The sequence below is a fragment of the Callithrix jacchus genome, chromosome 3 (genome assembly GCF_049354715.1).
Source record: "Callithrix jacchus isolate 240 chromosome 3, calJac240_pri, whole genome shotgun sequence".
NCBI classification, from domain to species: domain Eukaryota; kingdom Metazoa; phylum Chordata; class Mammalia; order Primates; family Cebidae; genus Callithrix; species Callithrix jacchus.
Window position 1 is genome coordinate 80,004,459 of NC_133504.1, and position 22,864 is coordinate 80,027,322.

Below are 22,864 nucleotides of genomic sequence, written 5' to 3' on the forward strand. Positions count from 1 at the left end.
ACGATTTCGTGTGTTCTCCTAATTCAGTGTTGTATTTTTCTCTAATTCTTTTTTCTTTGCTGATTACCTGTGTCCTAGAAGTTATCCTGTATGACGCCATCGTCCTAACTCTTTAATGGAAGTTAAATTGTTAACAGGGCCAAGTAATAAATATTTTCAGCTTTGCAGGCCATATAGTCTCTGTTGCAACATTTCACTCTGATATTTTCGCACAAATTCGGACATACATGATATTTAAATAAGTGTGCATGAATATGCTCCTGAAATCTTCACTTCTAAAAACTGGAGGTGAGTTAGGCTGCAGTTTGTTGAACTATGGAATAAAGAAGATTATTAAAATCAGCATCAGTGAGCAACTAATTTAGTGTCTATCATATTATCTTTTCCTTAGAATATTCTAAATTAGTATTAAGTAAATTTAAAAAGATAAATGTCCCAAAACAAATTAAATTATTAAATATTACTTTATAAAAAAATTAAAATATTCATTTTATAAGTTTTTAAAAACTTATTATCTGTTGAGTGGTTAAGATCAAAACTGAAATATATCAGAACTAAGGTATTTTCATATTGCCAAAGATGTTGTAAATCATATTGTTCTCTGAGTCATAATCTTGAAAGTGTAGCTAAAACAAATACTTTATAAAAATGAATATTGAAAAATAATATAAAAAATTTTAGATTTAAAAAGAAATCTAAAAATACTTTATTTCTACCTCTTATATGTTAATTTCAAGGTTTTTTTTTTTCCTTAAATAACCAGCTTGGCAATTAGGTGGTGTTTAAAAAATTTATATAGCATAAAATAATGAGTAAATACTGGTTTTACCAGCCTAACTTAGTTATTTCTGAATGTATCATTGCTGATTAAAATTTCAAGTGGTAAACAAAATTATGAACACCTTACCATGGAAAAACTGCATTCTTGCTCCAACTGTAAACAATCATCTTATTTATCAAAGATATATTAAGCACCAATGGCTAGGCATCTACTATGGCATTTACTGAGAACTAAAAGTCATAAATATCTGAAGGAAAATATGAAAGAAAAGATTTTCAAGTTTTTTCTCTTTGTTTTTGTGGCCCATCTCTCAAATCCAGCTATTTATCTATCTGTCTGTCTGCTTGTCTATCTGCCTGCCTGTCTGCCTACTTATCATTTGCAAGGTCTCTAATAGTCTCAGAAAAGCAAAGAAAAAATTGTATTAAATGTATTTATCAACAATTTTAAGAATAAGAGTCTCAGTAAATTTGATCCAGGAATGGCTATGCCTTAGGTATAATATCTGAAATAAATTTTATATTGGAGTCTGTGATGATGTACTTTCATACTTAATATGCTTCTATCTAATTATTTACTGAGAGACTGCTATGTTATTATTAAATGCACTACAAAAAATTGAATAAGACATGCTTAATTTATCAGATTTATCAATCCTGTGTGTGTGTGTGTGTGTGTGTGTGTGTGTGTGTGTGTGTGTATGAGTGCATGTGTCTGGAATGTGACTTACAATGTGGGGATGAACTAGTTTCTTTGTCTATATACCAGATGGGCTAATTAAAATACAGGTATCATCCCTTAGGTTCAGGCTCATACGGCTACCACACTTGTAATTAAGTAATTATAAAATGAACAATAATCTCATTCCTATATGTGAATTCCGAGCGGATGTAAGAAGTAGAAAACCAATCAAAAATGTATTTTTGAGGGTAGAATTTTTTAAGGACTTTTTTGGCTTTCTTGACTCCTGATAGAAAATGGTATTCCATTTCTCAGAAACAAAATAAACAGTTTTGGCTGTTCTTCCTGGCATCAACTGGTATGGAAAAGGAAGTTATTTTAGTTCTACACAAACTCTAGAGAGTTGCTAAATTGTCAGGAATGCTTTTCTGCAAAAAATACAGAATGTTGCATCTAGGGGCAACACTCTCAGCTGTGTCCACAGGGAGTAAATGAGTAATAGAAATAAAAAAATGCTGTTGTGAAAGCTATTATGAGTCTGAAAAAAAATAGAATTTTGTTAGAAATTGAAGTATTCCTAAAGATATGAAAGCTTGTGGTCTCTTATGAGAGAATATTAATTTTCACTAATTTATGAAGCACACTTGAGGAAGCCTTTAAAAAAAATTACCCATCAACCCGTTCTGAAAAGTTTACATTTTTTTACAATGTAAATTTTACATTGTAAAAAGAGGTAAATTTTTAAAATAGCATATAAATTATGTAAATCGATAATCTGAAAAATATTTTAATTTTTCTTTCATTTTTGAAGATAACTATTTGATAAAATGAACATTTGATAACTGGGGTAATGTAAGTGCTCTGTGAAGAGATGTTAAATGAATAACTACCAGATATTGTGAATACATTGTTCCCTATTTGACATTAAATATCACATGCAAATCCTTTGACCTGTTTATACCTCAGTTGAATGAATACTGTTAAGAGTCATTCAGCTGGCTGCCAGCAATTTTCCTTGTCAATTACCATTGAGACACTTTGAAATAGGAATGTACATTTTTACAACTGAGTTTTTTTTTCTCCTTCTGGAAAATTGTTTTCATTATATAATGTAAACACTTTTTATAAAATGAAACTTATTTTCTTCTTCCTGAGCCAGATTTTCCTGTCTTAAAAGAAATTTTTCTCGTTACTAAAAGCTGAGAATTTTCACATACTGATTGGTATTAGTGTTCTGGTATACGTGCATTTTTAAACCACTTAATGGATCAACCAATTGTGAAATGCTATCTATTAAAACTTCATATATTTTTAAATGGAGTATAAAATTTATCATATGCAGACTATATTAAGATAGAAGAGCCATGGCTCAATATAATGTATTAGCTAAAATGTGAAATTAATCAGTGATTCAGCATTTTCAATTAAGAGTGTATTCAATTTCTGCAAAACTGCTAGGTTTTGATAAGAGCATCAATATTTCTTAATACTACTGAAGTAATAAGGCTCTCCATGGAGAAACTGGCATTCCAGCAAGATTTGACATCTTTAAAACTATTCATTAACTACATAAGTGCTAAGACAGGCTGAAGAACTCAAAACGTTACTTCATTTTTTCTTCTTTATTATACATTGATAATCAAGTATGGGGACTGCAGAGATATAAGTAAATTTGTTTTCTTTAATACCTATACATTGCATTCTGCTATTAATCAGATTTATAAAAGTTTTTAAATATTGAAATGAAATCCATTTATCAAATTTCTCTTTCTTTAATAATGACTTGATCACATTAATGAATGGAAAATCGTACAGATGGTTTCTTCATGACTACAATATAATAGGACTACAATATATTAGTAGTGGCTAGTTCCCTATTTTATTGGTTTAAAACAGATAGGATCCATTTGAAAATTACAGGTCAGGCATGTTGTCTCATGCCTATAATCTCAGCACTTTAGGAGGCAGAGGCAGGAGGATCATTTGAGTGAAGAGTTCAGGAACATGCTGGGCAGCATGAGGAGACTCCATCGCTACAAAAAATAAAAAAAAAATTAACTGGGTGTGGTGGTACATACCCATAGACCCAGCTACCCAGGAGGCTGAAGTGGGAGATTGCTTGAGCCCAGAAATTGAGGCTGCAGTGAGCAATGATTATGTCACTGGATTCCAGCCAGGGAACAGAGCCACACTAGGGCAAAAACAAAAACAAAAACAAACAAACAAACAAACAAACTAAATAAAATAAAATTATACTAAAAAATAAAAGCGACTGCCAAAAAGTTAGTGTATGTTCATAGGATTGTAGATTGGTGCAGCCATTACGCAAACTAGTATGGAAGTTCCTAAAAAAAAGTAATGGGATTATCAATGACCCAGGAATCCCTTTTCTGGAAATATACCTCCAGGAGATCAAATCGCAACCTCATAAAGATGTCTGCACTTTCATGTTCATTGCAGCATTACTCACAATAGCCAAGATATGGAAACATCTTGAATGTCCATTAATGGATTCATGGTTAATGAAAAAGTGGAACACAATAAGAGAATATTATTCAGTATTAAAAAAATAAGGAAATTCTGCCATTTACCACAATATGGATGACACTTAGCATTTTCACATTATGCTAAATGAAATAAGCCAGATATAGAACGAAAACTATTGCATGATCTCACCCGTACATGGACTTTAAAAATAAATGGGCCAGATATACAGAGACAGAGAATAAAAGAGTGGTTATAGGGGGATGGATAGGTCTAGGTCAAAGGATACAAAGTTGAAGATATGCAGGATAAACAAGTGTAAAGATTTAAGGAACAACATGAGGTCTATAGTTAATAATCCTGTATTGTACTCAGAATTTTTGCTAAAGGAGATTATGGCTACTCCTGTCATGTGGAGGCAAGGGAGGAATGGATAACTATGTGAAATGATGGATATGTTCATTTGTTTCAATATAATAAGCATTTTACTATATATATGAATTTCATTACAACATGTTGTGTGCCTTAAATATATACCATATAAATTTATTTTTAGAAAAAGTTGATGTGGAAATGAGAAACAATAAATTAAACTGTTATATTTCTTTTCAAAAATAGAAAAATAAGAATATGTATTTATCTATATTGTATGGCACATTGTGACAAGTTTAGGGAAATGACACGACATCCACTTATCATCTCATAGTTACTATGGATCAAGTATCTGGGCACAGCTTAGCTTGGTCTTTGACTTCAGAGTCTCTCATGAGGCTATAATCAAGATGCCAACTAGGTGTTGCGTCTCATTTGAAGGCCCAGTAAAGGAAAGATTCAAGTCCAAACTCACTTATGCTGTTGTTGCCAGGATTCACTTCCTTTTGGACTGTTGGACTGAGGGTCTCATTGCCTGTCTTTTGTTTGTTTTTTCAGTTCCTCAGGTGATGTTGATGATGAGAATCACATTTCCAGTTGGTTATTGGCCAAAGGTCAACCTCAGTTCCTTGCCACATAGGCCTCACAGGTGTAGCAATTTGCTTCATCAAAGCCAATAAGGGAAAGAGTAAACCAAGATAATCTACTAGAAGAAATTTATAAAGCTCTTGAAACCTAATCACAGAAGTTTGTGTGTATGTGTTTGTGTGTCTCCAAATAATTATGTTAAAACTTCATTTGTTTTAACATTCAGAAGATGTGAAGAAAACCATGTTTCAATTTTTTTCCTTATAAAGCAGTTTGGTGATTTTTAAAATTTGATTAACTGAAGTCAATTCTTTACATTATAACACAGTATTGTGCTGTGTTATAATGAAAAGGAAGGAATTTTTAAAACGTAGATGAAGAAATAATAAAAACTAAGATCAAGCAAATGTCCTGCCAAACAGGACACCATGTAACAGTATCAAATTGCTAAGCTATAACAACAAAAAGAAGTCTCATCTATTATTGACCTAAGATATATTAAAGTGATAAAGGAAGTGATAAATCAAACATAATGGAAGGAAAATTTTAAGAGTCTTCAAAATTGGCCAAAGATATCACTTTTTATTGTCCTTGGAAACAAAGCATTGTCCGGTACGTCACTAACATTATCTGACTTTGTTGGGTTTCTGAGACTTGCCATGTTTTTAAGATGCTCACAACTACCATAGCAATATAAATTTTATTATATGTCTTTCTTTGTGTTAGGAATATTAAAAGACATTTGCATTTTAGTACAGTAGTCTTTCTTTATCCATAGGGATAGGTTCCAAGGCCCCCCAGGGAATGCCTAAAACCATGGATGCTACCAAATCCTATATATACTATGTTTTTTTTCTATGCCTCTAATAAAGTTTAATTTATAAATTAGTCACAGTAAGATATTAACAAATATAATAATAAAATATAACCATTATAACTATATATGCTAATAAAAATTATGTGAATATGGCCTCCTCTCCCTCTATCTCTCAATATATCTCATTGTACTGTACCACTTTCCTTCTTATGAAGAGAAGGCTAGAGTGGAATCAGGTGGGACCACTATAAACATTAAAGTCACCTAAATTATAGTCAATTATGTGTGAACTGATAAATCATTTTATAATTTTTATGTTTTATATTTTATATAGCCCAAATTTCTAAGATAAACAATACATATGTAAGTTATACAGTAATGCTACTAAGATTTAAAGCCAACAATTACAGATTCTATTGTAAAAATCACTTTCCTGGGGGAGGACTCAAGATGGCACTGTGAGAACAACCCAGGATGGAGCTCGCATGTTGTCCTCGGAAAGGTGAGTCTGAGCTGAATTTCCAGACTGATCTTTGTTGCCCACGGAACGGGGAAATTCCCAAGTGAAGAGGAGACGCGGGATGCCAGGCAGAACCTCCGCCTGGCGAAGCCGGCAGCCAGGGTGGCGGTGGCCGGCCCTACCCAGCGCTCCCCACATGGCGCGCTTGTCCAGGTGCCCCGTTGAACAGGAGACGTGAGAGGGCTGGACTTGAGACTGAGCTAGACTTGGACAGTGGGCCAGCCAGGGGATCGCAGGGACAGAGCGTTAGGGTTGGCCCAGTGGGACGAACAAAACTGCGATTTCAAACAAGCCCCGGGCAGATGGCCTGAGATGCTCTGAGGGGGAGGGGCGTCCACCATTACCGAGGCAACCGCCCCAACTGAGATACATGCCCATTGCTGACGCAGCCAGCCGGTGCCAAGGCAACCTGTCCCTACTGAGATACACGCCCACTGCTGACACAGCCTGCTGTTGCCGAGGGAACATGCTACAACAGAGAGACTCCGCCGCAGGGCGTGGCGAAGACCACAGCAGAGCCTGCAGGAACAGGGCTAATCACACAACAGCAGGGCGGAGCCTCGGCAGCCAAACAGCGGCTAGTCTGCATCCTAGCTGGGCAGGACCTCAATGGACATCCAAAAATAAAGCCCAAACCCTTCAACACAGAGCATTTGAGAAAAAAAAAAGTTTTTTAATGAGCTCTGTTGCTGCAGAATCAAACATAGCAGCCTAACAGCCCTGAATGAACAACAGAGCTCACAGCTCAGAAATTAAGCCCGTATAAAGTACAAACTGTCTCCTCAAGCAGCTCCCTGACCCCTCTATATCCAAAAGACTGACATTAGGCAGGCATCATCCTGGGACAAAGATAACAGAAAAAGAAACTGGTAGCATCCCTCGCTGTGCCACAGCTGCTAGAGGTGCACCCCAGACAAGCAGGGTCTGGAGCAGACCTCAGCAGTCGTACAGCGAAGGGGCTAACTGGTAGAAGGAAAACCAAGCAACAGAAATACTTCATCATCAACATTCTGGGTGTCCACTCAGAGACCCAATCGAAAACTCAGCAACTACGCCGACAACCAGCGCACAAATCCACAAAGATGGGAAGAAACCAGCGCAAAAAAGAGGAAAACACCCGAAACCAGAACACCTCGCCTCCTAGAAAGGACCAAAACTCCTCACAAGCAAGGGAACAAAGCTGGATGAAGAATGACTGTGACAAAATGATGGAATTAGACTTCAGAAGATGGATAATGAGAAACTTTTGTGAGCTAAAAGATCATGTATTAATTCAATGCAAAGAAACGAAGAACCTTGAAAAAAGATTTGAAAAAAGATTCGAGGAAATGATAACAAGAATGGATAACTTAGAGAGGAATATGAATGAATTAAAGGAGCTGAAAAACACAATACGAGAACTTCGCAAAGCAAACACAAGTTTCAATAGCCGAATCGACCAAGCAGAAGAAAGAATATCTGAAGTCGAAGACCAACTCAATGAAATAAAACGAGAAACCAAGATCAGAGAAAAAAGCGCAAAAAGGAATGAACAAAGTCTCCAAGAAATGTGGGACTATGTGAAAAGACCTAATATACGTTTGATAGGTGTACCAGAAGGGGACGAAGAGAATGAATCCAAGCTGGAAAATACTCTTCAGGACATCATCCAGGAAAATTTCCCCCACCTAGCAAGACAGGCCAACACTCAATTGCAGGAAATACAGAGAACACCACAAAGATATTCCCCAAGAAGAGCAACCCCAAGGCACATAATCGGCAGATTCAACAGGGTTGAAATAAAGGAGAGAATACTAAGGGCAGCCAGAGAGAAAGGTCGAGTTACCCACAAAGGGAAGCCCATCAGACTCACAGCAGATCTCTCGGCAGAAACACTACAAGCCAGAAGAGAGTGGGGGCCAATATTCAACATTCTTAAAGAAAAGAACTTTCAACCCAGAATTTCATATCCAGCCAAACTGAGCTTCAGAAGTGAAGGAAAAATAAAATCCTTTGCGAACAAGCAAGTACTCAGAGATTTTGTCACCACCAGGCCTGCTTTACAAGAGCTCCTAAAAGAGGCACTACACATAGAAAGGATCAACCAGTACCAGCCATTCCAAAATCACACTGAATGCTAAAGAGCATCAACATAATGAAGAATCTACAACAACTAACAGGCAAAACAGCCACTTGCATCAAAATGGCAGTATCAAATTCACACATAACAATATTAACCCTAAATATAAATGGACTAAACACACCAATCAAAAGACACAGACTGGCAAATTGGATAAAAATCCAAAATCCATCAGTGTGCTGTATACAGGAAACCCATCTCACATGCAAGGATACACAAAGGCTCAAAATAAAGGGATGGAGGAAGATTTACCAAGCTAATGGAAAGCAAAAAAAAGCAGGAGTTGCAATTCTCATCTCTGATAAAATAGACTTTAAAGCAACAAAGATCAAAAGAGACAAAGAAGGCCGCCATTACATAATGGTAAAAGGATCGATACAACAAGAAGAGCTAACGATCCTAAACATATATGGACCCAATGCAGGAGCACCCAGATACATAAGGCAAGTTCTTAACGACTTACAAAAGGACTTAGACTCCCACACAATAATAGTGGGAGACTTTAACACTCCACTGTCAATACTAGACAGATCAACCGGACAGAAAATCAACAAGGATATCCAGGGCTTGAACTCAGACCTGGAGCGAGCAAACCTGACAGACATTTACAGAACTCTCCACCCCAAATCCACAGAATACACATTCTTCTCAGCACCACATCACACCTACTCTAAAATTGACCACATAATTGGAAGTAAAGCACTGCTCAACAAATGCAAAACAACTGAAATCATAACAAACAGCCTCTCAGACCATAGTGCAATCAAGTTAGAACTCAGAATTCAGAAACCGACCCAGAACCGCACAGCTTCATGGAAACTGGACAACTGGCTCTTGAATGTTGACTGGGTAAACAACGAAATGAAGGCAGAAATAAAGAAGTTCTTCCAAACCAATGAGAACGAAGACACAACATGCCAGAACCTCTGGGACACATTTAAAGCAGTCTCTAGAGGAAAGTATATAGCAATAAGTGCCCATATGAGGAGAATGGAGAGATCCAAAATTGACACCCTATCGTCAAAATTGAAAGAGCTAGAGGAGCAAGATCAAAAAAACTCAAAACCCAGCAGAAGACAAGAAATAACTAAGATCAGAGCTGAGCTGAAGGAGATTGAGACACGAAAAACCCTTCAAAAAATCAATAAATCCAAGAGCTGGTTTTTGGAAAAGATCAACAAAATAGACAGACCACTAGCCAGATTGATTAAAAAGAAAAGAGAGAACAACCAAATAGATGCAATAAAAAATGATAAAGGGGAAATCACCACAGATTCCACAGAAATTCAAACCATCATCAGAGAATATTACAAACAACTCTATGCGCATAAACTAGTAAACCTGGAAGAAATGGATAAATTCCTGGACTCCTGTGTCCTCCCAAGCCTAAACCAGGAGGAAGCTGAAACTGTGAATAGACCAATAACAAGGTCGGAAGCTGAGGCAGCAATTAAGAGCCTACCACACAAAAAAAGCCCAGGTCCAGACAGGCTCACAGCCGAATTCTCCCAGACACACAAGGAGGAGCTGGTACCATTCCTTCTAAAACTATTTCAAACAATCCAAAAAGAGGGAATCCTTCCCAAATCATTTTATGAGACCAACATCATCCTGATACCAAAACCCGGCAGAGACCCAACGAGAAAAGAAAACTTCAGGCCAATATCCATGATGAACATAGATGCAAAAATCTTCAATAAAATATTGGCAAGCCGATTGCAACAGCAAATCAAAAAACTTATTCATCATGATCAAGTAGGATTCATCCCAGGGATGCAAGACTGGTTCAACATACGCAAGTCTATCAACGTAATTCACCACATAAAGAGAACCAAAAACAAAAACCACATGATTATCTCAATTGACGCAGAGAAGGCATTTGACAAAATTCAACAGCCCTTTATGCTAAAAACCCTCAATAAACTCGGTATCGATGGAACGTATCTCAAAGTAATAAAAGCTATTTATGACAAACCAACAGCCAGTATCATACTGAATGGGCAAAAACTGGAAGCATTCCCTTTGAAATCTGGCACTAGACAAGGATGCCCTCTCTCACCACTCCTATTCAATATAGTACTGGAAGTTCTAGCCAGAGCAAACAGGCAAGAAAAAGAAATAAAGGGTATTCAAATAGGAACGGTGGAAGCCAAATTGTCTCTATTTGCAGACGACATGATAGTATACCTAGAAGACCCCATTGCCTCTGCCCAAAACTCCTGAAACTGATAAGCAACTTTAGCAAAGTCTCAGGATATAAAATCAATGTGCAAAAATCACAAGCATTCGTCTACACCAATAACAGACTTAAAGAAAGCCAAATCAAGAATGAACTGCCATTCGCAATTGCTACAAAAAGAATAAAATACCTTGGAATACAACTCTCAAGGAACGTAAGAGACCTCTTCAAGGAGAACTACAAACCACTGCTCAATGAAATCAGAGAGGACACAAACATATGGAGAAACATTTCAAGTTCATGGTTAGGAAGAATTAATATCGTGAAAATGGCTATACTGCCCAAAGTAATTTACAGAATCAACGCTATCCCCATCAAGCTACCATCGACTTTCTTCACAGAACTGGAAAAATTCACCATGAACTTCATATGGAACCAAAAGAGAGCCCGCATAGCCAAGTCAATTCTAAGCAAAAAGAACACAGCGGGGGGCATCACACTACCGGATTTCAAACTCTACTACGAGGCTACAGTAATCAAAACAGCATGGTACTGGTACCAAAACAGAGATATAGACCAATGGAACAAAACAGAGGCACCGGAGGGAACACAACATACATACAACTATACAATCTTTGATAAACCTGACAAAAACAAGCAATGGGGAAAGGATTCCACGTTTAACAAATGGTGTTGGGAAAACTGGCTAGCCATGTGCAGAAAGCAGAAACTGGACCCCTTCCTGACACCTTACACTAAAATTAACTCCAGATGGATTAAAGACTTAAACATAAGACCTGGCACCATAAAAACCCTAGAAGGAAATCTAGGCAAAACTATCCAGGACATAGGAGTAGGCAAGGACTTCATGAACAAAACACCGAAAGCATTGGCAACAAAAGCCAAAATAGACAAATGGGATCTAATGAAACTCCACAGCTTCTGCACGGCAAAAGAAACAGTCACTAGAGTGGATCCGCAACCAACAGAATGGGAAAAAATTTTCGCAGTCTACCCATCTGACAAAGGGCTGATATCCAGAATTTACAAAGAACTCAAACAGATTTACAGGAAAAAAACAAACAAGCCCATTCAAAAGTGGGCAAAGGATATGAACAGAAACTTTACAAAAGAAGACATATATGAGGCCAACAATCATATGAAAAAATGCTCATCGTCTCTGGTCATCAGAGAGATGAAAATCAAAACCACACTGAGATACCATCTCACGCCAGTTAGAATGGCGATCATTAAAAAATCTGGAGACAACAGATGCTGGAGAGGATGTGGAGAAAAAGGAACACTTTTACACTGTTGGTGGGAGTGTAAATTAGTTCAACCATTGTGGAAGACAGTGTGGCGATTCCTCAAGGCCTTAGAAATAGAAATTCCATTTGACCCAGCAATCCCATTACTGGGTATATATCCAAAAGTCTGTAAATTGTTCTACTATAAGGACACATGTACACGAATGTTCATTGCAGCACTGTTTACAATAGCAAAGACCTGGAATCAACCTAAATGCCCATTGATAGTAGACCGGATTGGAAAAATGTGACACATATACACCATGGAATATTATGCAGCAATCAGAAATGATGAGTTTGTGTCGTTTGTAGGGACATGGATGAATCTGGAGAACATCATCCTCAGCAAACTGACACAAGAACAGAAAATGAAACACCGCATATTCTCACTCATAGGTGGGTGATGAAAAAATGAGAACACATGGACACAGAAAGGGGAGTACTAAACAGTGGGGTCTATTGGGGGGAAAAGGGGAGGGCCAGTGGGAGGGGGAGGTGGGGAGGGATAGCCTGGGGAGAAATGCCAAATGTGGGTGAAGGGGAGAAGAAAAGCAAAGCACACTGCCATGTGTGTACCTATGCAACTGTCTTGCATGCTCTGCTCATGTACCCCAAAACCTAAAATCCAATAAAAATTAAAAAAAAAAAATCACTTTCTTAAATTGTACTATTAGAGAATAAAGCATATCTTTTTAAAATGGAAAAGTTGCAGATTTGCTTAAAATATTAAATTATTGTTGGAACAAATGTTATAATAATAAAATACAATTAAAAGGAGTTCATTACCTTGTACCCTAATCAGATATTTTTATTACAAAATATATATTGCATATTTGACATATAAGGATAAATGGATATCATTTTATCTGAGCAGATAAACTAAGACAAGAATTAGTATAAACCACAGGCTTCAGAGAATTAAATTTTCATATATTAAATTTCTCTGTGCACATATGTAAATTACTATCTTTAAATCTCTCATCTAGTATTGTAATTATTATTATTATTTATAACATCATGGGCTAATGCAATGATGGGTTTCAACATCCAAAAACATTTTTTACATTATTTAAACATCCTTTAAAACACTGAATATAAGGTATAATGCTCAGCACCTTATTCAATTTCTTATTATATATAAAAATCAAGTATATTTCCACCAGTTTTCTACATTATATCATAGATGATGCTGAACATCATGCAACATTAACACATATAAAATTGTAGATAGAGTATGCATCTAAGTACTCTTTGTTGGAATGACTGTAGCTGCAGGTATTTTAATGATGAGAGAGGGAGTAATGTAGCACATACAGTGAAAAAAGCATTTCCCTGAGAATCACAAAAATTATTTTAGCTGTATGATTTTGGAAATAAATCACCAAATCTTCCTATGCTCAGTTCCATACATGTGTATTAGTCAGGGTTCTCTAGAGTGACAGAACTAATAGGAACAGAACTAATAAAGGGGAGTTTATTAAGTATTAACTCACATCACTACAAGGTCCCACAACAGGCCATCTGCAAATTGAGAAGCAAGGAAAGCCAGTCCAAGTCCCAAATTGAAGAACGTGGAGTCCAATGTTCAAGGGCACGAAGTATCCAGCATTGGAGAAAGATGTAGGCTGGGAAGCTAGGCAAATTTCATTTTTTTCACGTTTTTCGGCCTACTTTATATTCTAGCCAAGCTGGCAAAAGAGGTATAAGAAACTGTAGGAAATGTGTATAACTTTTATTTACTGCCACTGCGTTCTGAAATTAGATTACAATTTCGAATTTTCTGTTCTTCTATATATGTAACTCCTGTAAGAGAATGAATTTAAGGCCAGTTGCACAGCAGAGGGTGAATAATCTACCAGAGAATACTTAAAAGCAGATTTGAGGATACAAAATGCTTTATAAAAATGAAAGATGCAGATTTACCAAATTTACATTATACCAGATGATAACCAAAACTACTAAGGAGATTACAGAATTATAGGTAAATCTTTCGATAATGTTTACTATTTGCATTAATTTTCACAAACTACATAAAGTTTCAAATAAATTAGAAACTTCATAAATATTTTGATGAAAAATAATCATATAAACCTTATTATACTTTTATTATTTAATTCTTGTATTGCCATTTCCTTCTTCAATGCAATTCTATCTGTATATCTAAATATTAAGGAAATACAAAAAAAATTGTAAGAAAGGTTTTTATGCTGTTATTTTAGAGGGGAAAAATACACAATCACATTATTTATTAATTAAGATAAGCAAAGTGTGATAGGGGAATCTCTGGTCCAAAAATTATTTCATCTCATTTTAGTTGCCAAAATGCAAATAAATGAACATGTTTATCTGTAATCTGCAGTCATATACACTAAAGTTTTTATCCTTCAATAGATATATTTTGATCTATGAAACTAAAACCATAGTTATTTGAGGTTCTTAATAATAAAGTTTATTTTCCAATTGAAATTATCTGTTAGAGTGAGAAATATGGTATTTTGTATATAAAAGATCGTCACTTTCATGAAAAATTATAAAAAATTGAGGAAGTCAATTTATGGATGAAATGTTACTATAACAGAAAAGAGATCATTAAAATATAAACTGACAGTAACTTCCATAATTTTTTCCATAATGACTGTTACATTCCCACCAACAGTGCACAAAGGCTCGCTTTTTTTCACATGCCTGTCAATACTTGTTATCTCTTACCATTTTTATAATAGCCATCTGAATGGTATGAAGTAATAACTCACAGTGGTTTTGTTTTCAATTCTGTCATGATTAGTAATATTCATAATCTTTTTGCCATTTTTATGTCTTCTTTGGAGAAATGTCTATTTGGATCCTATGCCCATTTTGTAATCAATTTATTTGTTTTTCTGTTATTGTGTTCTTTATACATATTGAGTATTCACCCACTTATATGATATATGGTTTGTGAATAATTGTTTCAATATGTAGATTGCTTTTTCATTTGTTTACTTTTTTTTTTGCAGTACAGAGGTTTTTAGTTTATTGTAGCCATTTATTTATTTTTGTGTTTGTAGCCTAAACTATTGGTGATAAATTCCAAAAAAATTATTACCAAGCTCAATGTCAAGGAATTGTCCCACATGTTTTCTTCTAGGAGTTTTATAGTTTTATATGTTATGTTTAGCTGTTTTATCCATTTTGAGGTGGTTTTTGTGTATGGTGTACAATAAGGGTTAAACTTCATTTTTTTGTTTTTTGTGTTTTTTTTGCTAGTGGTAATACAAAATTCCTAGCACTATTTGTTGAAACTGTCATTTCCTCACTTGTAGTCTTTTGATGCCTTTCGTGAAAATCACTTGATTGCATGTTTGAACTCACTTCTGAGCTTTCTATTTTTTTTTCACTGGTCTCAGTGTCTGTTTTATACCAGGTCCATTCTATTTTAATTATTATAGCTTTATAATATAATTTTAAACTAGGATGTATTATGTCTGCAACTTTGTTTCTCTTTCTCAGAATTTCATTGACTAGGGTTGTTTTTTGCAGTTCTACTCAGATTTTAGGATTGCTTTTACCATTTCTATAAAATATGTCATTGGGGTTTTAATAGAGATTGTGTTGAATATGGCTTTGAGCAATATGAACATTTATTTCTTTATTTTGAGACTGCGTCTCGCTCTATCCTCCAGGCTGCAATAGGTTGGCATGATCTTAGCTCATTGCAACCTCTGCCTCCCGGGTTCAAGAGATTCTCTTGCCTCAACCTCCACGAGTGGCTGGGATTACAGGCACCTGCCACCATGCATGGCTAATTTTTGTGGGTTTTTTTGTTTTTAATTGTACTTTAGGTTCTGGGGTACATGTACAGATCATGCAGGATTGTTGCATAAGTACATACATGGCAAGGTGGTTTGCTGCCTTCATCCCCCATCACCTATATCTGGTATTTCTCCCCTCATTATCCCTCCCCACCCTCCCCACCCCACTCTGTCCCTCCCCTAGCCCCCCCAACTGACCACAGTGTGTGATGTTCCCCTCCCTGTGTCCATGTGCTCTAATTGCTCAACACCCACCTATGAATAACAACATGTGGTGTTTGGTTTTTGGTCCCTGTGTCAGTTGCTGCGAATTATGGTTTCCAGATTCATCCATGTCCCTATGAAGGACACAAACTAATTTATTAGGGCTGTGTAGTATTCCATGGTGTATATGTGCCACATTTTCTTTACCCAGTCTATCGTCGATGGACATTTGGGTTGGTTCCAGGTCTTTGCTAATGTAAACAGTGCCACAATGAACATACGTATGCGTGTGTCTTTATAATAGAACAATTTATAATTCTTTGGGTATATACCCAATAATGGGAATGCTGGGTCAAATGGTATTTCTCTTTCTGGGTCCTTGAGGAATCCCCACACTGTCTTCCACAAAGGTTGAACTAATTTGCACTCCCACCAACAGTGTAAAAGTGTTTCTATTTCTCTACATCCTCTCCAGCATCTGTTGTCTCCAGATTTTTTAATGATCGCCATTCTAATTGGTGTGAGATGGTATCTCAATGTGGTTTTGATTTGCATTTCTCTAATGACCAGAGATAATGAGAATTTTTTCATATGTTTGTTGGCCTCATATATGTCTTCCTTTGGAAAGTGTCTGTTTGTATCCTTTGCCCACTTTTGAATGGGTTTGTTTGTTTTTTTCTTGTAAATCTGGTTCAGTTCTTCATAGATTCTGAATATTAGGCCATTGTCAGATGGGTAGATTGCAAAAATTTTTTCCCATTCTGTTGGTTGCTGGTTCACTCTAATGATTGTTTCCTTTGCTGTACAGAAGTTCTGGAGTTTAATTAGGTCACATTTGTTTATTTTGGCTTTTGTTGCCATTGCTTTTGGTGTTTTAGCCATGAAATCCTTGCCTATGCCTAAGTCCTGAATGGTTTTGCAGAATAATTTTTGTATTTTTTAGTAGAGATGGGGTTTCGCCAGGTTGATCAGGCTGCTTTCGAACTCCCGAACTCAAGTGATCTGCCTGCCTTCGCATCCCAAAGTTGTGGGATTGCAGGCATGAGCCACTGTGCTCAGCCTGTATAAACATATTTAACAATATTAATTTTTTCAATCCATGAGCTCCCTATGTGTTTCTATTCATAGAATGTAGCAATCTCTTTTCTAACTATATACCCAAAGGAAAGAAATCATCTCCTCTAAGGATCTCTGCACTCCTGTGTTAATTGCAGCATTACTCACAATAGTCAAGATATAAAAATAACCTAAGTTTCTGTTGATAGATGAAGAGATAAATAAATTATAGAGTATAAATATACAATGGAATATTATTCAGCTTAAGAAAAAGGGCATCTGTCATTTGCCAACATGTGGATGTACCTAGAGGACATTATCCAAAGTAAAAGAAGCCAGATACAAAACAGAAAATATTACATGATCTCACTTGTATGTGGAATTTAAAAATAAAAAAGGTCAAATATATAATGATAAAGAATAAAACAATGATTACCAGGGGTAAGACTAGGAGGAAATTAGGAGATGTAGTTTAAACAAGTCAACATATACCATGAAGACTAGAGTTAATAATACTGTATTACATTTGACATTTTTACTAAATGAGTAGATTTTAACTGCTATTAGCATAAAAATGTGTAAGTATATGATATACATTAATTTGTTTCACTATAGTAACTATTTTACTATGTGTATCATATAATATCATGTCATAGCTTAAATATATACAATCAAATTTATTTTAAAAAGAGAAAAATACAAACTTTGTTAAAACATCTGGGATTAAACACAGAGAACTGTACAACCAAGGACTGAATCCTAAACTATAAATTTAGTTAATAATAATATATCAGTATTGCCTCATCAGTTTTAACAAGTATCGGCACTAATAAACTGCAAGATATAATAAAGGGTGTATATGGGAAGTCTCTACACTCTCTGCTCAATTTTCTATAAACCTAAAACCTTTTTAAAAATAAATTATATTAACTAAACACACACACATGTAATTGTCTATTAATCTAACAGTTTTAATTGAAGATGTGTTCAGTATAGACTATTTCCAAGTAAGTCACCAAAAATAAGCTGAAAGAATGTGTTACATCTATTCCAGGAATTTAGAATTCATCAAAATGCATGTGATACTGATAATATATTTGTATCCCAGCACTAGGTCAATTTTCATCTTAGTAATTTTTTTTGTAGTGATGAGTCCCATGACTTTATGTTTAAAAGAGCAACTGAATCATACTTTTGAAAAAATCACAAAGTAGAGCCAAGTGTTCTTTGAAACAAAGGCTTGTTATCGAGTTACACACTGACATGGAATAGCTTTTATCTCACATTTTTTTCACTACAATATAGGGCATTGAAATTAGTTTTACTTTTTCCCCTTTTTTAGTATTTAAAACTGAAAGAGAAGTAAAATAAATGCATTGATTTGTAAGAGCAAAGAAAACATTTACCTTAATTAAAACTATACAATTTTTGGAAAGCTACTTTTACATAATACTACCATTAGTATAAAGTGTTGATTGCAACTGACTCCAAAAATGTTATAAAGTTATCTTATACGGTTACGTTTTGTTATTGATATAGCTAAAACAGAAATAACAAATGCTTAATAGCTTAGAAACCATAAGCAGTTGTTAAAGACTTTAGAGGTTTAGAATAGCATAAAGATAATATGAGAAAAAAATTTTGTGTGACAATCAATAAAAACATGAACAAACCTTTATTTGTTTTGAGTATGAAAACAAAAAAACAAAATCTGTATGGTTAGATGGGACAAAAAGCAGGTCTTAAAACCTGGGTAATCATCATGCATATATAGGTCTGGGTGGCTATATACTTCTTGACTGATGTTTAGCCTCACAGATAAAAGCAGCTAATAGTAAAAAAAAGGTTACATCCTACATTTTCATTAATAATGAATAATGATTATAAAAATCAAAATTTAGAGTATATGACATTGCCAATGAACATGTATCCTTTAGAACTACACTTGGTCACATAGCTCACCGTTCAGCGTAATCAAAACTGAGAATATTATTTGACTCTATAATTCCTTGAGCTAAGGAGACTTTAGAAAATTACTCTACTAAGGAAATAGTGTTATCATTCTTCTGGTTATCTAACCAATGAGTTAAATTGAATTTTTGAAACACATAAGTCTACGTTTGTATGACAACCAGATTTTTAACTTTGTGTTTGTTTATGCATGGAATTCTCTTTTGGTGTTTTGAAAGTTCCACCATTCTGTCTCTGTATCTATGACTTTGACTTTTGTAGGTTATAAATGTAAGTGGAATCATGTGGTGTTTGCCCTTTTGCACCTGGCTTGCTTCGTTCAGCATAATGTCCTTCAGGTTAATTAATAAGAATATGTTTGATATTTTATAATTGCCTAAGGATTAGATTTTAACAGTTCACAAAAAATTGATAAGTATGTCAGGTGATAGCTATGTTAGAGCTTGATTTAGTCATTCCATGGGGTCAATATATATCAAAACATCACATTGTAACCCACAGATACACACAAACACACATACACACAGAGATAAAAAGATATATATATATATATAATCTGTAAATTAAAATTTACATTGCATTGCATTACATTACATTAAAATTTTCACCAGCTGAGCCACAAGATGACGATATAGGCTTAATCAGCCAGCACAGTCTTCAAGTTATCCTAATTTTGGTGTCAGAGTAAGTTGAAAGAGCCTCCAGATGATTTCAGCTCCTAACTCTCAAATCATCTCTAAACTTTGACTCTACTTATCTCCACACATCATAGAAAAAAATAAAAGCCATCCTCACCATTCCCCATTCATATCTCCGAAACACAGAGTTAATGAAAATAATAGATTTTTTGTTTTAAATTCACGACATTGTGGTCTATGAGCTTACAAATGATACAGACCCTATTTCTCACATAGTGAAGATAAAATGTTCTTCTAATTCTAGATTATAAAGTATTATAAAATGAATGATATCTGTTTTTGTCAGTTTATTGAGACTAATAAGCTAGTAAAATGTAATAAAAAGAGATAACTCTCACCCCAACCAGAAGCAATAATAATAATACTGAAATCTTCCTTTGAAGGAGTAAAACAGAGCAAAAACCTTCTCTTCCTCTGAATGATATTTATCTCAGAATCCAAGTTCACATATTCGATGTGAATCCTTGGAAAAATTAAACCAATTTGATTATTGAGGTTTTTTTTTAAAAAGCTAAATATCTTTTTCCTTTTTTAAAAAATTAGACTTTTTTTTTCATAAAATTTGTGGGTTTTTTTTTGTGATCAAGATAATTAATTTGAATGTCCTAAATTTTTCATACTCAATTATAGATCAGATGATCTAATGCTACTATTATCTATTTCTAAAATTAATCATGTAAATTATATTAATTTATACTGAATTACTATTTTGCTAATTATATTAGCAGCAATCTTATACTAATGCACTTCAGCTTAAATCTAATTCTCTGAGTCTTAACTGACTTTAAGACCTTGATTGCTGTTTTTAGCTTAATATTTTAAAATTTAATTTTGTCCTCCTATTTCAAATACTTTTCTGACATAATGACACAATATATCATTTATCATTTAGTTGCATTTATTAATTAAAATTTACTATCATTAAGATTCGATTAATCGGTTAATCTCATATTTTCACAGAAGAAACAATTTTTCAATTTAAATTGGAGAAGGACTTTATTTTAAAGCAGCAAAATAAGTTAGAATGATGGTTTGGATTTTGAAAATGGTCTACACTGTCTCTTATTCTGAAATTATATATGCGTAATATCTAGAAAAACTATGGTATAGATTTCATCTAAATGAAATCAAAGAACAGTATAAACTTTCTTCAAAGTTTATCATAAAATATAAGATTAGTGACACCTTCTTTAACACTAATCAAAAATAATATAAATAAAATTGAAATGATATTTGAGGCAGATAAATATTCTAATCATAATTATTTCAATACATACTAACCAACCACTTATTTGCTAAGTGGAATGAAAATAATTCAATACTCATACTATGTAAAGCCATTAATTAAAACAAATATAAATAAGTCAAACAAATATATGTGTATAGGTTTGTTTATACTTATGAAATTTTGACTTTGATGTAAACATCACAAATGTCTTGAAATTTTTATTTTATTTTACATTTAGTCTAATCTGGTATACTTGGCAATATAGGGAAGTGTTTCGATCTACTATGAAAACAGAATTCAAGATTCATTATGTTTTAGTTGGCCCATGAATATAATGTTTCATGTTTATTTACTTTTAGTTGTATCTTTAATTAAGTGAAGATTCAGATCATGTAGTACCAAAAAGAAATGAGTAGGACAATTTGGTATTATCAGTGTGCTTTTGGGATATATATTAGTTTAGCATTTGTGATGGTTAATTTTAGGTGTCAAAGTGGCTGTATTAAGGAACACCTAGAAACTTGAATGCATGTGAATCTGAGTGGGCTTGGTGGGGAAGATCCACGCTCACTGTGGGGATGCATCATTCAATCTGCCGGAGCCAGAGAGAGCAAAAGCAGAGAAAAGGCAAATGTTTCCATCTTTCTGCTAGAATTAGGATGCACTCTTCCTCTCTTGTCTTTGAATAATGACTCCAGGCTCTCCAGCCTTTGGACTCCAGGACTTAAACACTAGAAGCCTGCTAGGTTATCAGGGCTTTGGTCTCTGACTGAGTTTCACCATTAGATTCCCTGGTTCTGAGGCCTTCATACTTAGACTGAGTTACGTACTGGCTCCCCAGGGTCTCCAGCTTGCAGATGGCTGGTCCTGAAACTTCTCAGCCTTCATTATCATTGTGTGAACCAATTCTCTAAAAAATTCCCTCTCATGACCTATCATCTATATACCTGTCTCCCTATCTATTCTATCTGTCTGTCTATCTATTTATCTTATAGGTTTTATCTTTCTGGAGAACTCTGACTAATTACAGCATCCATTATTGTTTATCCATTCATTTAGGAAGTATTATTGAACATCTACATGTTTTAGTTATATTAAAATAATTTAAAATTAACCAGAAAATAAAAGAGATAAATACTCCTGCACTCTTTTGGTTTAAATTATATCACATCCATTCTTTGTATGAAGCTGCTATAAGAAGTCTACTTATTCCCCTTGAAAACCAGAAAAAGACAACATGGATGCCTTTCTCACCTTCTATTAAACATAGTATTGGTGGTTCTGGCCAGGGCTTTCAGGCAAGAGAAAGAAAGAAAGCGTATATAAATAGGAAGAGAGGAAGTCAAATCATCTCTGCCGATGACATAATTGTGTATTTAGAAAATTCCATCCTCTCAGCCCAAAAACTTTATAAACTAATATGCAACTTCAGCAATGTCTCAGGATACAAAATCAATGTTCAAAAATTACAAGCATTTCTATACACCAATAATAGACAAGTAGAGAGCCAAAGAACTCACATTTACAATTGCTACAAAGTGAATAAAATACCTAGGAATACAACTTACAAGGGAAGTGAAAGACCTCTTCAAGGAGTACTACAAACCACTGCACAAGGAAATAAGAGAGGATACAAACAATCGAGAACAATTACATGCTCATGGGTAGGAAGACTAGATATTGTGAAAATGGCCGCACTGCCCAAAGTAATTTATAGATTGAGTGCTATTTCCATCAAGCTATCATTGACTTTCTTCAAAGAACTAGAAAAAACTACTTTCAATTTCATATGGAATCAAAAAAGAGCCCATATAGCCAGGGCAATCCTAAGCAAAAAGGACAAAGCTGGAAGCATGATGCTACCTGACTTTATACTACAAGGCTACAGTAACCAAACCAGCATGATACTGATACAAAAAAAAAGATATGTAGATCAATAGGACTAAACAGAGGCCTTAGAAATAACACCATACATCTACAACCATCTGATCTTTGACAAACCAGATAAAAACAAGAAATGGTGGAAAGTATTTAATAAATGGTGCTGGGAAAACTGGCTAGCCATACA